Source organism: Cherax quadricarinatus, chromosome 62 (genome assembly GCF_038502225.1).
Source record: "Cherax quadricarinatus isolate ZL_2023a chromosome 62, ASM3850222v1, whole genome shotgun sequence".
Lineage (NCBI taxonomy): Eukaryota > Metazoa > Arthropoda > Malacostraca > Decapoda > Parastacidae > Cherax > Cherax quadricarinatus.
The window spans coordinates 12,970,532-12,986,067 of record NC_091353.1 but is presented as its reverse complement, the minus strand read 5'-3'; the positions used below and the strand labels follow the sequence as shown (position 1 = coordinate 12,986,067).

Here is a 15,536-nt window from a genome sequence, read left to right as displayed (position 1 = left end):
CTGTGTATGCTAGCTCTCAGGACCACTGTGTATGCTAGCTCTCAGGACCACTGTGTATGCTAGCTCTCAGGACCACTGTGTATGCTAGCTCTCAGGACCACTGTGTATGCTAGCTCTCAGGACCATTGTGTATGCTAGCTCTCAGGACCACTGTGTATGCTAGCTCTCAGGACCACTGTGTATGCTAGCTCTCAGGACCACTGTGTATGCTAGCTCTCAGGACCACTGTGTATGCTAGCTCTCAGGAAGCATTTACAACTTACAATAAAGAGAGGTGACTTTACAATATTATCAAGTCAGGAAGTTCAAACAGAAATAATGACAGTGATGAAAATATGTTGTGAGGTATCTGTGACCTATTCTGAGGGATCTACCTGTGCAGACTAGCCTGAAGCCAGGCTCCTTTGTTGAGTGCCTGACCAACCAAGCTGTTGCTACTAGTGGCCTGCATAGCCATTAAAACCCGATTGATTAGGCACTTGTAGAAGGCAGTGGTCTAGTTACCACTTACAACCCTTTTACCAGCAATATTTTCAATATCTGCTGGAAGCATATTGAAGTCTTTTGGGCCACAGATGTTGACAAAGTGTTTTCTTATTGTGCCTATGATGCCTCTGCTTTTCCATAGGTTTTATTTTACGCCATCTATCATGTTTCTCTCCAATAAGTTGATTTGGTAGTGTGTCGATGTAAGCATTACCAGAAATCTAGTTTGTCTATGTAAGCATTATCAGAAATCTCTCTTCTCCATTCCAGAGAGAACATTCCAATTGCACTGAGGTGCTCCCAGGTGTTTGGCATTTTATTGATTATATGCAGACAGTAAATGACCTCTATATTTTACAGTTCAATATTTCTTCCACCTTGAAAGGTGCTGTGAGCACAGATGTGTGTGGGTGAGTGGGTAGCATGAAAGGGGAATAAAGCAGATGGGATAGATGGGATCAAGACAGAAATGTTAAAAACAGGTGGGGATACAATTTTGGCACATCTGTTTAATATATGCAGGAAAAGTACTGCACCTAGGAAAAGTGGATACAAGAAAGTAAGCCTGTTGAGTATACCAGGTAAACCATATAGTTGACTTATTATTGACAGAATTAAGGATAAGACAGAAAGTAGGATTGTAGACAAATAAGGAAGCTTTAGGAAGTGTAAGGGATATGTAGGTCAGGTGTTTACACTTTAGTATGTAAGTACAGTACATAATACTTATGGATTTGGAAAAGGCATATGAGAGAGTGAATAGGGAGGCAATGTGGCAAATGATGGAATTGGTGGTAGATTACTAAAAACAAAGAAAATTTTTTGTGGATGGTGAGGCTGAGGTTAGAGTATGAAGGGGAGAGGGAAATTATTTCCCAGTAAAAGTAGGCCCTAAATAGGGATGTGTGATGTCACCATGGTTGATACACATATTTATAGATGTGGTTGTAATAAAGTGAATGCTGGGGAGAGGTTTAGGATTAAAAGGTAGCGAATATAATGCAAAGTGGAAGTTGTCACAGTTGCTTGTTGATGATGACACAGTTCTTTTGGGAGATTCTAAAGAGAAGTTATGAATGTTGGTGGAGGAATTTGGAAGGGTATGTAAAAGAAACTAAAAGTAAACACAGAAAAGAGCATGGTGATAAGAGTAACAAAACATCGAAGTAATGAAAGATTGAATATTAGATTGGAGAGAGTACAGAGGAAGTAAATGAATTCAGATATTTGAGAGTGGACTTGTCCGTGGAAGGGAATATGAAAAATGAGGTACACCACAGAAATGACTAGGGGGAAAAAAGAACGTGGTGCACTGAAGCATCTGTGAAGACAAGGAGCTTTGTCCATGGAGACAAAAGTTGAATATACCAGAGTAAAGCCTCTCTTCACTTAACGGCGGGGTTCCATTCTTAAGAGTAGGTCGGTAAGCAAATTGGTCGTTAAGCAAGGAGCATACTGTACTGGTAGTGGGTTTGTGTCAACCATCTTTAGATATTTTTTTAATGTCACCTTTGCACCATTAGTAATATTTTTATTTTTTTTTAAATATTTATACAGTAGTGTACTGTATACTGTAATAAACAGAATAGAGGAAATCAGCTCTAATATACATTACTTAGGTTTGCATACTGGTTGGAGAACTGGTCGTAAGTCTGAGCTGTTGCTAAGTGAGGAGAGGCTGTATAGTGGTACCAACACTGTTTTATGGATCTGAAGCATGAATTTTCAATATTGCAACTAGGAGGAGGCTGGAGGCAGTGATGCTGTGTTTGAAGGCAATGCATGGTGTGAATATTGTGCAGAGAATTCAGAGTTTGGAGATTAGAAATTGTGGAGTTACTGAAAATATTATTCTTAGGGCTGAAGAGGATGGAGCAAAATAGGATGACCAGGGGAGTGTAAAAATCTTGGGTGAAGGGAGCTAGGGGTCATCCGATGAAGGGTTGGAGGGGAGAGTAAGGAAGGTTTTGAGTACTAGGGAATGGGACATCCAAAAACTGGCTTGTGTTAGTATGTCAGAAAGGAGTTGATGCAAGTGTTTGTTATAATCTGACATGCTGTTGGAGTGTGAGCAAGGTAACACTGATGAATTGATTTAGGGAAACTGGTTAGCAGAACTTGAGTCCTAGTGATGGGAAGCACAATGCCTACATTCTGAGGGAGGGATGAGGATGCTGCAGTTTGGAGGGCCAGCTGAACTGCGATGTCAGCATGCTTCTGGTAAGGCAGTGACTGCACGAATAACAGTGAAAGCATTTCCTCTTTCTTTAGGTTACGCTACCTCAGTGGAAGATGGCCAGTGTATTAAAGAAATAAAAGTATGAGGAAATCACTAATTCACAGTTAATTAACCTCACTTTTATTTTTAGTAATGTAATTATTATATTACCAGCAAGTGTCAACCTATCCATTTTGAAATATTTATTGTGAGATATCGAATTACAGTGGACCCTCAGCTAACAATATTAATCCGTTCCTGAAAGCTCATCATATGCTGAAATTATCGTTAGCTGAATTAATTTTCCCCATAAGAAATAATGGAAATCAAATTAATCTGTGCAAGACACCCCAAAGTATGAAAACAAAAAATTTTTTACCACATGAAATATTAATTTTAATACATACAAACTGACACTTACCTTTATTGAAGATCTGGTGATGACTGATGTGACGGGAGGAGGGAATAGTGTGGAAGTTGTTAATGTTTAGAAGGGGAATCCCCTTCCATTAGGACTTCAGGTATCAAGTCCTTTTCCGGGGTTACTTCCCTTCTTCTTTTAATGCCACTAGGACCAGCTTGAGAGTCACTGGACCTCTGTTGCACAACATATCTGTCCATAGAGGCCTGTACCTCCCGTTCCTTTATGATTTGTGCTGAGGAGGCGAATGACAGCAGAATAAATTTTGGGCTCTTGCAACCCACCACATACTGGGGACAACTGGGAAAGCAACAACTGGAGTTCTCCTTGATTGCCCCAAAGGCCACAAATATTCCATTGTAAAAAAGGCATTATGTACAGAAATAAAAATGACAAAAATAAGAAATGATAAAACCTAGGGGCTTTGAGAATCAGTAAAGTTAACATGTGGGAGCAACGGTAAGCATGTAAGTAAGGAAGAATTTGATTATGGAGGAATAGATTGTTGCATGGATCGTGAAATAGAAGGGGTAGAAGGAGGCACGTTGGTGTCCATTGGGGGTGTCGTCTCCGCTATACAGCTGGAGATAGCATCTAGAATCTCAGTTGATAAGCAAGCAGATGATGCCATTATGTCAGAGACAGGAGAGGCAGTGCAAGTAAAGGTTGGAGTAACTATGGAGGCAACCAAAAAGGTCTGAGGAGGGCGGGGAGTATGAGCCTGGAGAGATGCAATGGCTGGGGTAGAAGAGTCCTGCAGTGTAACAGGAAAGAAAGGAGGTTGGAAGGCAACTATGGAAGAAGATGAGGGGGGGACAGAGGAAAAGGGAACTACGCTAGCAGGAGGGTAAACCTCCACCTTTGTGCGAGAGCTGGAAAGGAGGTGAGAACTAGTCTCCGAGGTAGATAGATTCTGGACAGGAGATGGATGGGAAGAAAGTGTAGGTCTGCGAGGTCTAGTAATAATAATAATAATAATAATAATATCTTTATTTTACTACAAGTACATGTACAGGGTATACAGTCCTAGCTGATAACAATGACATACTACTATATAGAAAGTCCCTTGTTATGCTCCGCATTTTGGGCAAATTAGGTCAGTGTCCCAGGATGCGACCCACACCAGTCGACTAATACCCAGGTACCCATTTTACTGATGGGGAACATAGACAACAGGTGGAAAGAAACACGTCCAATGTTTCTACTCTGGCTGGGAATCGAACCCAGGCCCTCGCCGTGTGAAGCGAGAGCGTTAACCACCAGGCCACCAGAAGAAGTAAGTGAGCGAGATGAAGAAGTAGAAGTAGAAAGTAGTGTGGAGGTAGGAGTGTCAGAGGATAAAACTGCAAAAGCATTAGAAACTGGGGCGACTCCAGAAGACACGGACAAAGAGGGATTGGGAGGTGGGAGGACTGTCGAGGTTGGAGGTCTGCGGGCTACTTGAGCATACGGGACACGAGAAAGTTTTCCTTGAAGGTGGAGCTGAGAGACTACCATAGTGCAAGTGAGGCCCCCGCACTCTTTAAGGTAACGGGTCTCTCGGTCATTACGATAGACCTGGCACCGGTGGGAAAAGGAAGGATGAGGTTCCTTGCAATTGAGACAAGAGGGGGAAAGACTACAATACATATTAGAATGATCTGCTGCACCGCAGATTGGGCATTCCGCCGCAGATCGGGCATTCCGCTGCAGATCTGCAGTGTTTAGCGGAGTGCCCAAAATGTTAGTACAGTGGACCCTCACCCAACGAACGCATTGCATAATGTTAAATCTGCCTAGCGATACATTTTGACGCAAAAATTTTGCCTTGGCTAGCGCTAAAAAACTCGCTCAATGCGATTCGTTCAAGACGCGTCCACGTGTGGCCTGAGCCCGCCTCACTTGTTCCGTGGGTGCCAGTGTTTACAAGCCAGCCACCACGGTCGCTTCCAAGTATACAATCAGAACATTTCATATTATCACAGCCTTTTTAGTGATTGCACCGGCAAAATAAGTCACCATGGGTGCCAAGAAAGCTTCTAGTGCCAACCCTACAGCAAAAAGGGTGAGAATTACTATGGATATGAAGAAAGAGATCATTGCTAAGTATGAGAGTGGAGTGCGTGTCTCTGAGCTGGCCAGGTTGTACACAAAACCCCAATCAACCATCGCTACTATTGTGGCCAAGAAAACGGCAATCAAGGAAGCCGTTCTTGCCAAAGGTGCAACTTTGTTTTCGAAACAGAGATCGCAAGTGATAGAAGATGTTGAGAGACTGTTATTGGTGTGGATAAACAAAAAACAGATAGCAGGAGATAGCATCTCTCAAGCGATCATATGTGAAAAGGCTAGGAAGTTACATGAGGATTTAATTAGAAAAATGCCTGCAACTAGTGGTGATGTGAATGAATTTAAGGCCAGCAAAGGTTGGTTTGAGAGATTATAGAATCATAGTGTGATAAGGCATGGTGAGGCTGCCAGTTCGGACCACAAAGCTGCTGAAAAATATGTGCAGGAATTCAAGGAGTACCTAGACAGTGAAGGACTGAAACCTGAACAAGTGTTTAATTGTGACGAAACAGGCCTGTTTTGGAAGAAAATGCCAAGCAGGACCTACATTACTCAGGAGGAAAAGGCACTCCCAGGACATAAGCCTATGAAAGACAGGCTTACTCTGTTGATATGTGCTAATGCTAGTGGTGATTGCAAAGTGAAGCCTTTATTGGTGTATCACTCTGAAACTCCCAGAGTGTTCAGGAAAAACAATGTCCTCAAGGCTAATTTGTGTGTGCTGTGGAGGGCAAACAGTAAGGCATGGGTCACTAGGGACTTTTTCTATGACTGGTTACACCATGCATTTGCCCCCACTGTGAAAAATTACCTAATTGAAAAGAAATTAGACCTTAAGTGCCTCCTGGTATTAGACAATGCTCCTGGTCATCCTTCAGACGTGGCAGAGCGACTTTCTGCGGAAATGAGCTTCATTAAGGTCAAGTTTTTGCCTCCTAATACCACTCCTCTCCTGCAGCCCATGGACCAGCAGGTCATTTCCAACTTCAAGAAACTGTACACAAAAGCTATGTTTGAAAGGTGCTTTGTAGTGACCTCAGAAACTCAATTGACTCTAAGAGAGTTTTGGAGAGATCACTTTAGCATCCTCAATTGTGTAAACATTATAGGTAAGGCTTGGGAGGAAGTGAATAAGAGGACCTTGAACTCTGCTTGGAAGAAACTGTGGCCAGAATGTGTAGACAAAAGGGATTTTGAAGGGTTTGAGGCTAACCCTGGGAATCCTATGCCAGTTGAGGAATCCATTGTGGCATTGGGGAAGTCCTTGGGGTTGGAGGTTAGTAGGGAGGATGTGGAAGAGTTGGTGGAGGAGGACAATGAAGAACTAACCACTGATGAGCTGCTAGATCATCTTCAACAGCAAGAGGCCACACCTGAGGAAACTGCTTCGGAGGAGGGGATAGAGAAATTGAAGAAGTTGCCTACTTCAAAGATTAAGAAAATGTGTGCAATGTGGCTTAAATGCAAACCTTTTTGATGAAAATCACTCTCACACAGCTATTGCAAGCTGTGCTGGTGACTATTACACTGACAACGTTGTGAAACACTTTAGGAATGTCATAAAGGAACGGGAGGTACAGGCCTCTATGGACAGATATGTTGTGTGACAGAGGTCCAGTGACTCAAGCTGGTCTTAGTGGCATTAAAAGAAGAAGGGAAGTAACCCCAGAAAAGGACTTGCCACCTCAAGTCCTAATGGAAGGGGATTCCCCTTCTAAACATTAACACCATCCACAGTCTTCCCTCCTCCCATCCCATCAATCATCACCAGATCTTCAATAAAGGTAAGTGTCATGTAACTGTGCATGTCTTCTTCAGTTTGTGTGTATTAAAATTAATATTTCATGTGGTAAAAATTTTTTTTGCTCATACTTTGGGGTGTCAGGAACGGATTAATTTGATTTCCATTATTTCTAATGGGGAAAATTAATTCGGCTAACGATAATTTCGCCTAACATTGAGCTCTCAGGAACGGATTAATAGCATTTGGCGAGGGTCCACTGTAATTACAACACAGTTGTGGGGTGGAAACTACTTGACAGACCTCTAAATGATGGCCAGCAATATAGACAGAGGATGGAAGATCATGGCAGTCAAAGGTTAAACGAGCTATGTTACTAGGAAAGCGCCTTTGCCCATGAACGGGCAGGATGTATGTGTCTACCTTTAGAATAGGGAGGTCTTGAAGGATTAACTGTTCTAAAATATCATTGCCACAAGACAAAAAATCCCTCTGAGGGGGTAATTGATGACCTGTCTAGGACTTTAAACTGACAGATTATAGAGGCATGGGTGTTTGTGTGAAACAACCAGGCTGCAATATTAGGGTTGAAAACAGCAGATATTACTGGGATACCTCAGGGATATGTTTAGAAGACAATATTCAAAATAAAGTTGCTAGTAAAGGCAAAGCAACTGATCAACAAACAAAGAGAGATAGTAGAGGGCAACGAGTGACTAGCTCCCTTAAGGTTTACTATACAAATAGTAGGAGTCTAAGAAATAAGATAGATGAGCTAAGATTACTTGCAAGTGCTGGTAATATAGATATTATTGCTACAACAGAAACATGGTTCAACCTGAAAGGTAGAGAAATGCCTTCTGAATGCAACATACGGGGTTATAAACTATTCCACACTGACAGGGTCAACAGGAAGGGTGGTGGAGTGGCGATGTATGTCAGAGAAAATTTAAATTGTTGTCTTAGACATGATATAGGATTAGAAACATAGGACACAGAATCTGTTTGGCTACAGTTTCTCGGGGGCCATGACAAATTAATTTTGGGTGTGATTTATAGGCCCCCAAACCATGATAGGGAGTGCAGTAAGCTGTTATGGGACGAAATTCATAAGGCATCTAGATATGAAAATGTTGTATTAATAGGAGATTTTAACTTGAGACAAATTGATTGGAACAATGTGACAAGAAATCTTGAGTCTAATGACTTTCTTGACATGGTTGAGGATTGCTTTTTAAAACAGTTTGTGACAGAACCAACTAGAGGAAACAATCTATTAGACTTGGTCCTTGCCAACAAAGAATCACTAATTAATAATCTTGAGGTTAATGATGAGCTTGGGGAAAGCGATCACTAATCACTTAAGTTTCAATATATCATGGAATTACCCAGATAACTGCAATCAAATCTCTGTCCCAGACTTTCACTTGGCAGATTTCATGAGACAAAAATTACCTGGGTTGGGTGGGCTAAATTGGGATGTCCTGACTATGGGTCAGGTAGGTGGTCTTTGTTGCCAATATGACGTTTTTCAGAGCATAGTTCTAGCTGCCCAGACAACTTTTGTTCCGAGTAGGGAAATTAGATCTAACAAAAATGATCCCAAATGGATGAACAATAGATTAAAACATCTCACTGGTCAAAAGAGAGGCATACTTAGGCATATCAAAAGAGGTGAAGGGCAGTTAAGAAAACAATATATTCAATTAAAGAGAGAAATAAAAAAAGGAATAAGAAAAGCAAAAAGAGATTATGAGGCTAAGGTCGTAAGGGATTCGAAGACTAACCCAAAAGGGTTCTTCCATGTATACAAAAGTAAGATTAGGGACAAGCTAGGCCCACTCAGGTCAGATCACTGACAGTGATAAGGATATGTGTGAACTTTTCAATACTTACTTCCTCTCAGTTTTTACTCAGGAAAATACTAGCGAAATTCCAGAAATAATAGATTACGTAGAACAGGACAATAATAAACTATGCACGATTGCGGTAACCAGTGATATGGTTCTCGTACAAATAGAGAAATTAAAACCTAACAAATCCCCAGGCCTTGATGAACTATTTGCAAGGATGTTAAAGGAATGTAAAGAGGAACTCAGCATACCTTTGGCTAATATTTTCAACATATCACTGCAAACTAGCACAGTGCCCGATAAATGGAAAATGGCAAATGTAATACCTATTTACAAGGCAGGTGACAGGTCGTTAGCTTTAAACTATAGACCAATAAGCCTTACTGTACCTCCATAGTGGGAAAATTTATGGAATTAATAATTGCCGAAGCAATTCGTAGCCATCTTGAAAGGCATAATTTGATTAATGAATCTCAGCATGGTTTTACAAAGGGGCATTCCTGTCTTACAAATTTACTAACTTTCTTCACTAAGGTATTTGAGGAGGTAGATCATGGTATTGAATATGATATTGTGTATATGGACCTCAGGAAGGCTTTTGATAGAGTTCCACATCAGGGGCTATTGAGAAAACTTATGGCACACGGAATATGAGGAGAATTTTTTTCCTGGGTTGAGGCATGGTTGATGAATAGGCAGCAGAGAGTTTGCATAAACGGGGAGAAATCAGAATGGGGGCACGTCACAAGCGGTGTTCCACACGTGTCAGTGTTGGGCCCCTTGTTGTTCACAATCTACATAAATGACATAGATGAGGGAATAAATAGCAACATAAGCAAATTTGCTGATGACACCAAAATAGGTCATCCAATTCATTCTAATGAGGACATTACAGTACTCCGGATGATTTGAATTGACTGATGCAGTGGTCGGAGAAGTGGATGCAGTTTAATATATAGACAAATGCAAAGTTCTAAATGTTGGACAGAAAAATAACCATGCCACATATAAACTAAATAATGTAGATCTTAATATTACGGATTGTTAAAAGGATTTAGGAGTTCTAGTTAGCAATAATCTAAAACCAAGACAACAGTGCATTAGTGTTCATAATAAAGCTAACAGAATCCTTGGCTTCATAGCAAGAAGTATAAATAATAGAAGTCCTCAGGTTGTTCTTCAACTCTATATATCTTTGGTTAGGCCTCATTTAGATTATGCTGCACAGTTTTGGTCACCATATTACAGAATGAATATAAATGGTCTGGAAAACATACAAAGGAGGATGACAAAGTTGATCCCATGTATCAGAAATCTTCCCTATGAGAATAGACTGAGGGCCCTGAATCTGCACTCTCAAGAAAGGCTTAGAATTAGGGGGTATATGATTGAGGTGTATATATGGAAAACAGGAATTAATAGGGGGGATGTAAATAGCGTGCTAAAAATATCTAACATACACAGGACTCACAGCAATGGCTTCAAATTGGAAAAATTCAGATTCAGGAAGGATATAGGAAAGCACTGGTTTGATAGTAGAGTTGTGGATGAGTGGAACAAACTCCCGAGTACCGTCACAGACGCTAAGACATTGTGTAGTTTTAAAAATAGGTTGGATAAATACACGAGTGGGTGTGGGTGGGTGTGAGTTGGACCTGACTAGCTTGTGCTACTAGGTCAGATGCATTGCTCCTCCCTTAACTAGGTCAAGGCACTGGCTTAAGCCGGTGGGAGAATTGGACCTGTCTCGCATAGGCCAGCAGGCCTGCTGCAGTGTTCCTTCTTTCTTATGTTCTTACCACTGCAAGAATTAAGAGTAGCATGCTTATGAATGGAAACTGGTATGTTATCTATGGGAGTGAAAAGGGAGAGAGCATGAGCTTGCTCTGAATTCTGTACAGTTACAATGCGAGCACCACTTAGAAGAGCGTGGAAAGATATATTTTGGCCAACGTGCCTTAAAAGAGTTTTACCAATGCCATGATCAGACAGATAATCCGTTTGAGACATCGTTTGTAAAGAAAAGAATTTTGTCCATTGCCCTGGCTGTCTTCAAGCAGGCACTGGACAAGCACCTAAAGTCAGTACCTGACCAGCCGGGCTGTGGCTTGTACGCTGGATTGCGTGCAGCCAGGAGTAACAGCCTCGTTGATCAGGCCCTGATCCACCATGAGGCCTGGTCACAGATTGGGCCGCAGGAGCGTTGACCCCCGGAACTCTGTCCAGGTAAACTCGTTAGCCCAATACGAAAAGGCAGCGAGTGTCTTGTAGATCATTTTTGAGTGATCATTGACCCGAGGGAGGCGGGTGATCCGAAAACCATCGCACAGTATTCAGGGAAGCTGGACGCATTGTGAAAAGTGTGCTAGAAGTAGCGACGGTAACAAACGGGTGATGAAGCGTCACTGGCAGAAGGTACAGGGGTATGAGAAGAGTCGAGAGAATGGACTGATAATGAAGCCGGGTCAGAACAGGGTGTGGGATCAGAATGGGGCCTGGGTGGAGGAAGGGTTTCACTGGACAAAGACTCCATAATAATAGGTGCATCTTCTGTGATATCTCCTTTCTTATTATCTTAAGAAAAAAAGAAAGGAAACAAAAAAAAAAGGGACAGTGGAGGGACAGTCACTAGGAGGCATGGAGGGGCCAAAAGCTCCCTCCTTATCTGAGAGGGCCTCGAGCCCACTGGTGGTGAAGTTGCAGCGTGGAACCCATTCCATACCCTACCCTTCATGCCAGTAAACCAGCAGCCTGGGATAGCAGCCTCACATCTACCGAGCTACCTCAGTGGACAAAAAAAAGGGCAGTCGGAAACCCGCCACAAAGCATACCCCCTTCAGCCGCCACCTCCCAGAACCAACAGGCAGCTTCTGGAGATACACCCATTACCCGAAGGGTATCCCGCCTTCAGATAATTCAGATTCTATGGCAAACCACACCACCCCTGAGGGACCTCACGGAGTGGGACGAACCCTGGCACGCCGCCACCACCACCTACCTAGAAACTGTAATGCCAGAGGGGAGGACCCCAGAGGCTACAAACGGGATGGGAAACAAGGGGAGGGTGGGGAGAGGGTAGAAAAGGGGAAAAATAGGGGAGTATGGGGAGGGTGGGGTAGGGAAGGGAGGACTGGGGGGGTAATTAGGTTCGGTCGGAGGAAGAAGACCAAGAGGTCCAATTCCTCAGACCGATAGCCTCTTTATTGCTGCAAGGAGCCCCTTAAAGAGGCTGCTTTTGAAACTGTAGCATTTGTTTAATAGCTACCTTTTTTATTATACATATAAGAACATAAGAACGAAGGAACACTGCAGCAGGCCTACTGGCCCATGCGAGGCAGGTCCAAGTCTCCTACCGGCTTAAGCCAATGCACCCAACCTAGTCAGGTCAGGTCACATTGACTTAAGGGAGGAACACGGCAACCGACCTGGTAGCACAAGCTATCAGGTCCAACTCACACCCACCCACATCCACTCATGTATTTATCCAACCTATTTTTAAAGCTACACAACGTTCTGGCCGCTATAACTGTACTCGGGAGTTTGTTCCACTCATCCACAACTCTATTACCAAACCAGTACTTTCCTATATCCTTCCTGAATCTGAATTTTTCCAACTTAAAACCATTGCTGCGAGTCCTGTCTAGGCTAGATATTTTCAGCACACTATTTACATCCCCTTTATTTATTCCTGTCTTCCATTTATACACCTCAATCATATCCCCCCTAATTCTACGTCTTTCTAGAGAGTGCAGATTCAGGGCTCTTAGTCTATCCTCATAGGGAAGGTTTCTGATACATGGGATCAACTTTGTCATCCTCCTTTGTACATTTTCCAGAGCATTTATATCCATTCTGTAATACGGTGACCAAAACTGTGCAGCATAATCTAAATGAGGCCTAACCAAGGATGTATAGAGTTGAAGAACAACCTGAGGACTCCTATTATTTATGCTTCTTGATATGAAGCCAAGGATTCTATTAGCTTTATTGCGAACACTTATGCACTGTTGTCTTGGTTTCAGATTACTGCTAACCAGAACTCCTAAATCTTTTTCGCAATCCGTAATATTAAGATCTACATTATTTAGTTTATTGTAGTTAACGTATAAGAAAACCTACTTAATAGCCTATATCTAATTCTTTAGTAATCTTTAAACATTAAGATTAGTTTACCTAAAATTCACTGCATGTTAGTGCCTTTACTGTGTGCCTAACAATGTTCTATTACATGTAAACTCCATTATTTTTGTACCACATAAATAAAAATTTGTATTTATATAGTGAACAATTGTGGAAATAACATTATCAATTAAGTATGAATGGAATTTACCCAGTAGAACTAACAATAATGGATGATCTTGAATTTAATGGACTTTCGCATGGGCAGTGAATATTACCCATTAAGTCTAAAACCCCGTAAATTGAGGTATGTTAAATTGTAGTTTTACGGTAAATTTATTTAAGTACACTGTACACGTAGTTATACAAATTTAGGTGGTTACAATTATAATTTGATGTAAATGGTTTGGAAAACCGACAAGTTGAAGAATGAGACGCTTGTGCAACACACCAACTCCAGGCTGAGGGACCGATTACCTCAAACTCCTCATCTTCCACTTTATTGGTCTGAAGAAGCCACTGACTGAAAAAAACGTTTTCTCAGTAAAGATTCCAAAATGCTGCACAAGTGTCTCATTCGTCAATAATTATCATACACAGTAAAGTGTGTAAATTACCCAAAATAACACACACACAAAATAAAATCAAATGAAGTGACTTATTTCCACTGGGGCCATCGAGACTACATGCAAAATACACACTACTGATATATGTAAGTACAGTATGACTCCGGTTTTGGTACGGTCTGAATATCGTACAATCCGGATTTAGAACACTTTTTTGGGCAAAATTTTGGTCTGAACTTTGTACCTCCATCCAGAACTCATATGTATCAGACGTGTCTGCCCGCCCAGGACGCTGCCGCTCTCATGTGTACGTGTCTCAGTCTGGCTCTATCACTGGTTGAGTGAGCATTCATCCGAAACATTTCGTAATTTCTATGCTTGTTTATTGATTGTGACTGCAAAATAAGCCACCACGAGCCCAAAGAAAGGTCCTAGTGCCAGCCACAGCTGAGGAAATTGCTTCAGAGGAGGAGGAGGAGGAAGAGAGAGGGGAGAAGATGCCTTCTTCAATGATTAAGGACATGTGTGCAAAGTGGAGCGAGTTGCAAAGTTTTGTTGAAAAATGTCACCATGACCAAGCTGATACAAGCGTATCTGCAACATGTTCAGTGACAATACCTTGTCCCATTTTTGGCAAATCTTAAAGAAACGCCAGAAACAGAGCTCTCAGGACAGATTTTTAGTGCGGCAGGGGTCCAGTGCTTGTAAAAGACAAAGAAGGGAAGTAACCCCAGATAGGGCTTTTAATACCTGAAGTCCTTATGGAGTGGGATTTCCCTTCCAAACAATAACCTCAACGCCGTCTCCGCTGCTCGCCTTCAATACGCCAACAAGAGTCTTCAATAAAGCTATGTAATGTTCATTTATCATTAAAATTAGTTATTTATATTTATTTCTCATTGTTTTCTGTATGTAAAACTAGAGTTATTCTTTAAAAAATGTATTTTTTGTTAATATTTTTGGGTGTCTGGAATGGATTAAATGCATTTACATTATTTCTTATGGGAAATATTACTTTGGTTTTCGTAGGTTTCGGATTTAGACTGACCTTCTGGAACAGACTAAGTATGAAATCCAGAGTTCCACTATAATTCTAGTTAGGTACAGGTATACATAAGTACAATTATCGTACATAGTGAATTCTGTGTAAATTATTCACCAGTATAACCTAAAAAAAAAAGTCAAAGTGACTTATTTCCACTGGGGGGGAGGGGGGTCGCACACTTAAAAGCGACCCCAGCGGAAATATGCCACATTGACTGGTTTTACTTGGTTATCCTGGAGTTACTATCCCTCCTGGTTAATAATACAAATAATCTATTTCTTATATAGCATTACTATAATCATAACCAAGCGCTAAACCTGCAAGTCATACAGTCTAATACAGTATATGTCTACTGGCAACGACTATGTGCACTCAAAATCATCGTGAAAACTTTCCACTAGTGTGTGCAGTGTCATTAGCATTATTGTTATATACGCAGAAGGCGTTAAACCCGTATGGATCATACAGAAAAATCATCAGTAGGGTCATAAATAAGGTCATGAAGGGGTCGCCTTGAGATTGTAGTCATTACTCAAAAAGAACTGGAGCTACCCTCCCCTTCCTCGGATCAGACCTAATCAGCTGTCATTGTCTAAGTGATGTACGAGTCCCCCTAAGGGTTTAGTGCTTCTTGGTATATAATAACAATTCTAAACAAATGAAATTGTGTACCTTGTTATTGTGGGTTTATAGAGCCACCACAGCTGGCGCCGTACTGACCTCTCCTAGTGTGAGGTAACTGTAAGTGTATTTAGGTACCATTATGCATATTTAACATCATCACAATTGTTGTAAATAATAATACATGTGTAAATTACCAAGGAAAACCCACAAAACTTAAATAAAAGTGACTTCTTACCAATTATGGATCATCACATTATTATTATAATCAAGGGGGAAGCGCTAAACCCGGAGGATTATACAGCGCCTGGGGGGGGGGGATGTGGAAGGCATTCAGGCTTAATTCGGGGAACTGGAGCACAGATCCAATTCCCCAAATCAAGAGCCCCTCACCAACATCAAGGAACCTTCCTTGAG

The 15,536-nt window shown here is 41.6% G+C and overlaps 1 long non-coding RNA gene across 1 annotated transcript in view; it reads right to left on the bottom strand.

The window, feature by feature from the left end:
• The window catches only part of LOC138854549 (uncharacterized), a 27,529-nt gene extending 11,993 nt beyond the window's left edge, over positions 1-15,536 (bottom strand). The window contains exon 1 of the long non-coding RNA XR_011393743.1: positions 15,171-15,536. This is a non-coding gene — a long non-coding RNA (uncharacterized lncRNA). The remainder of the gene's footprint in view (positions 1-15,170) is intronic.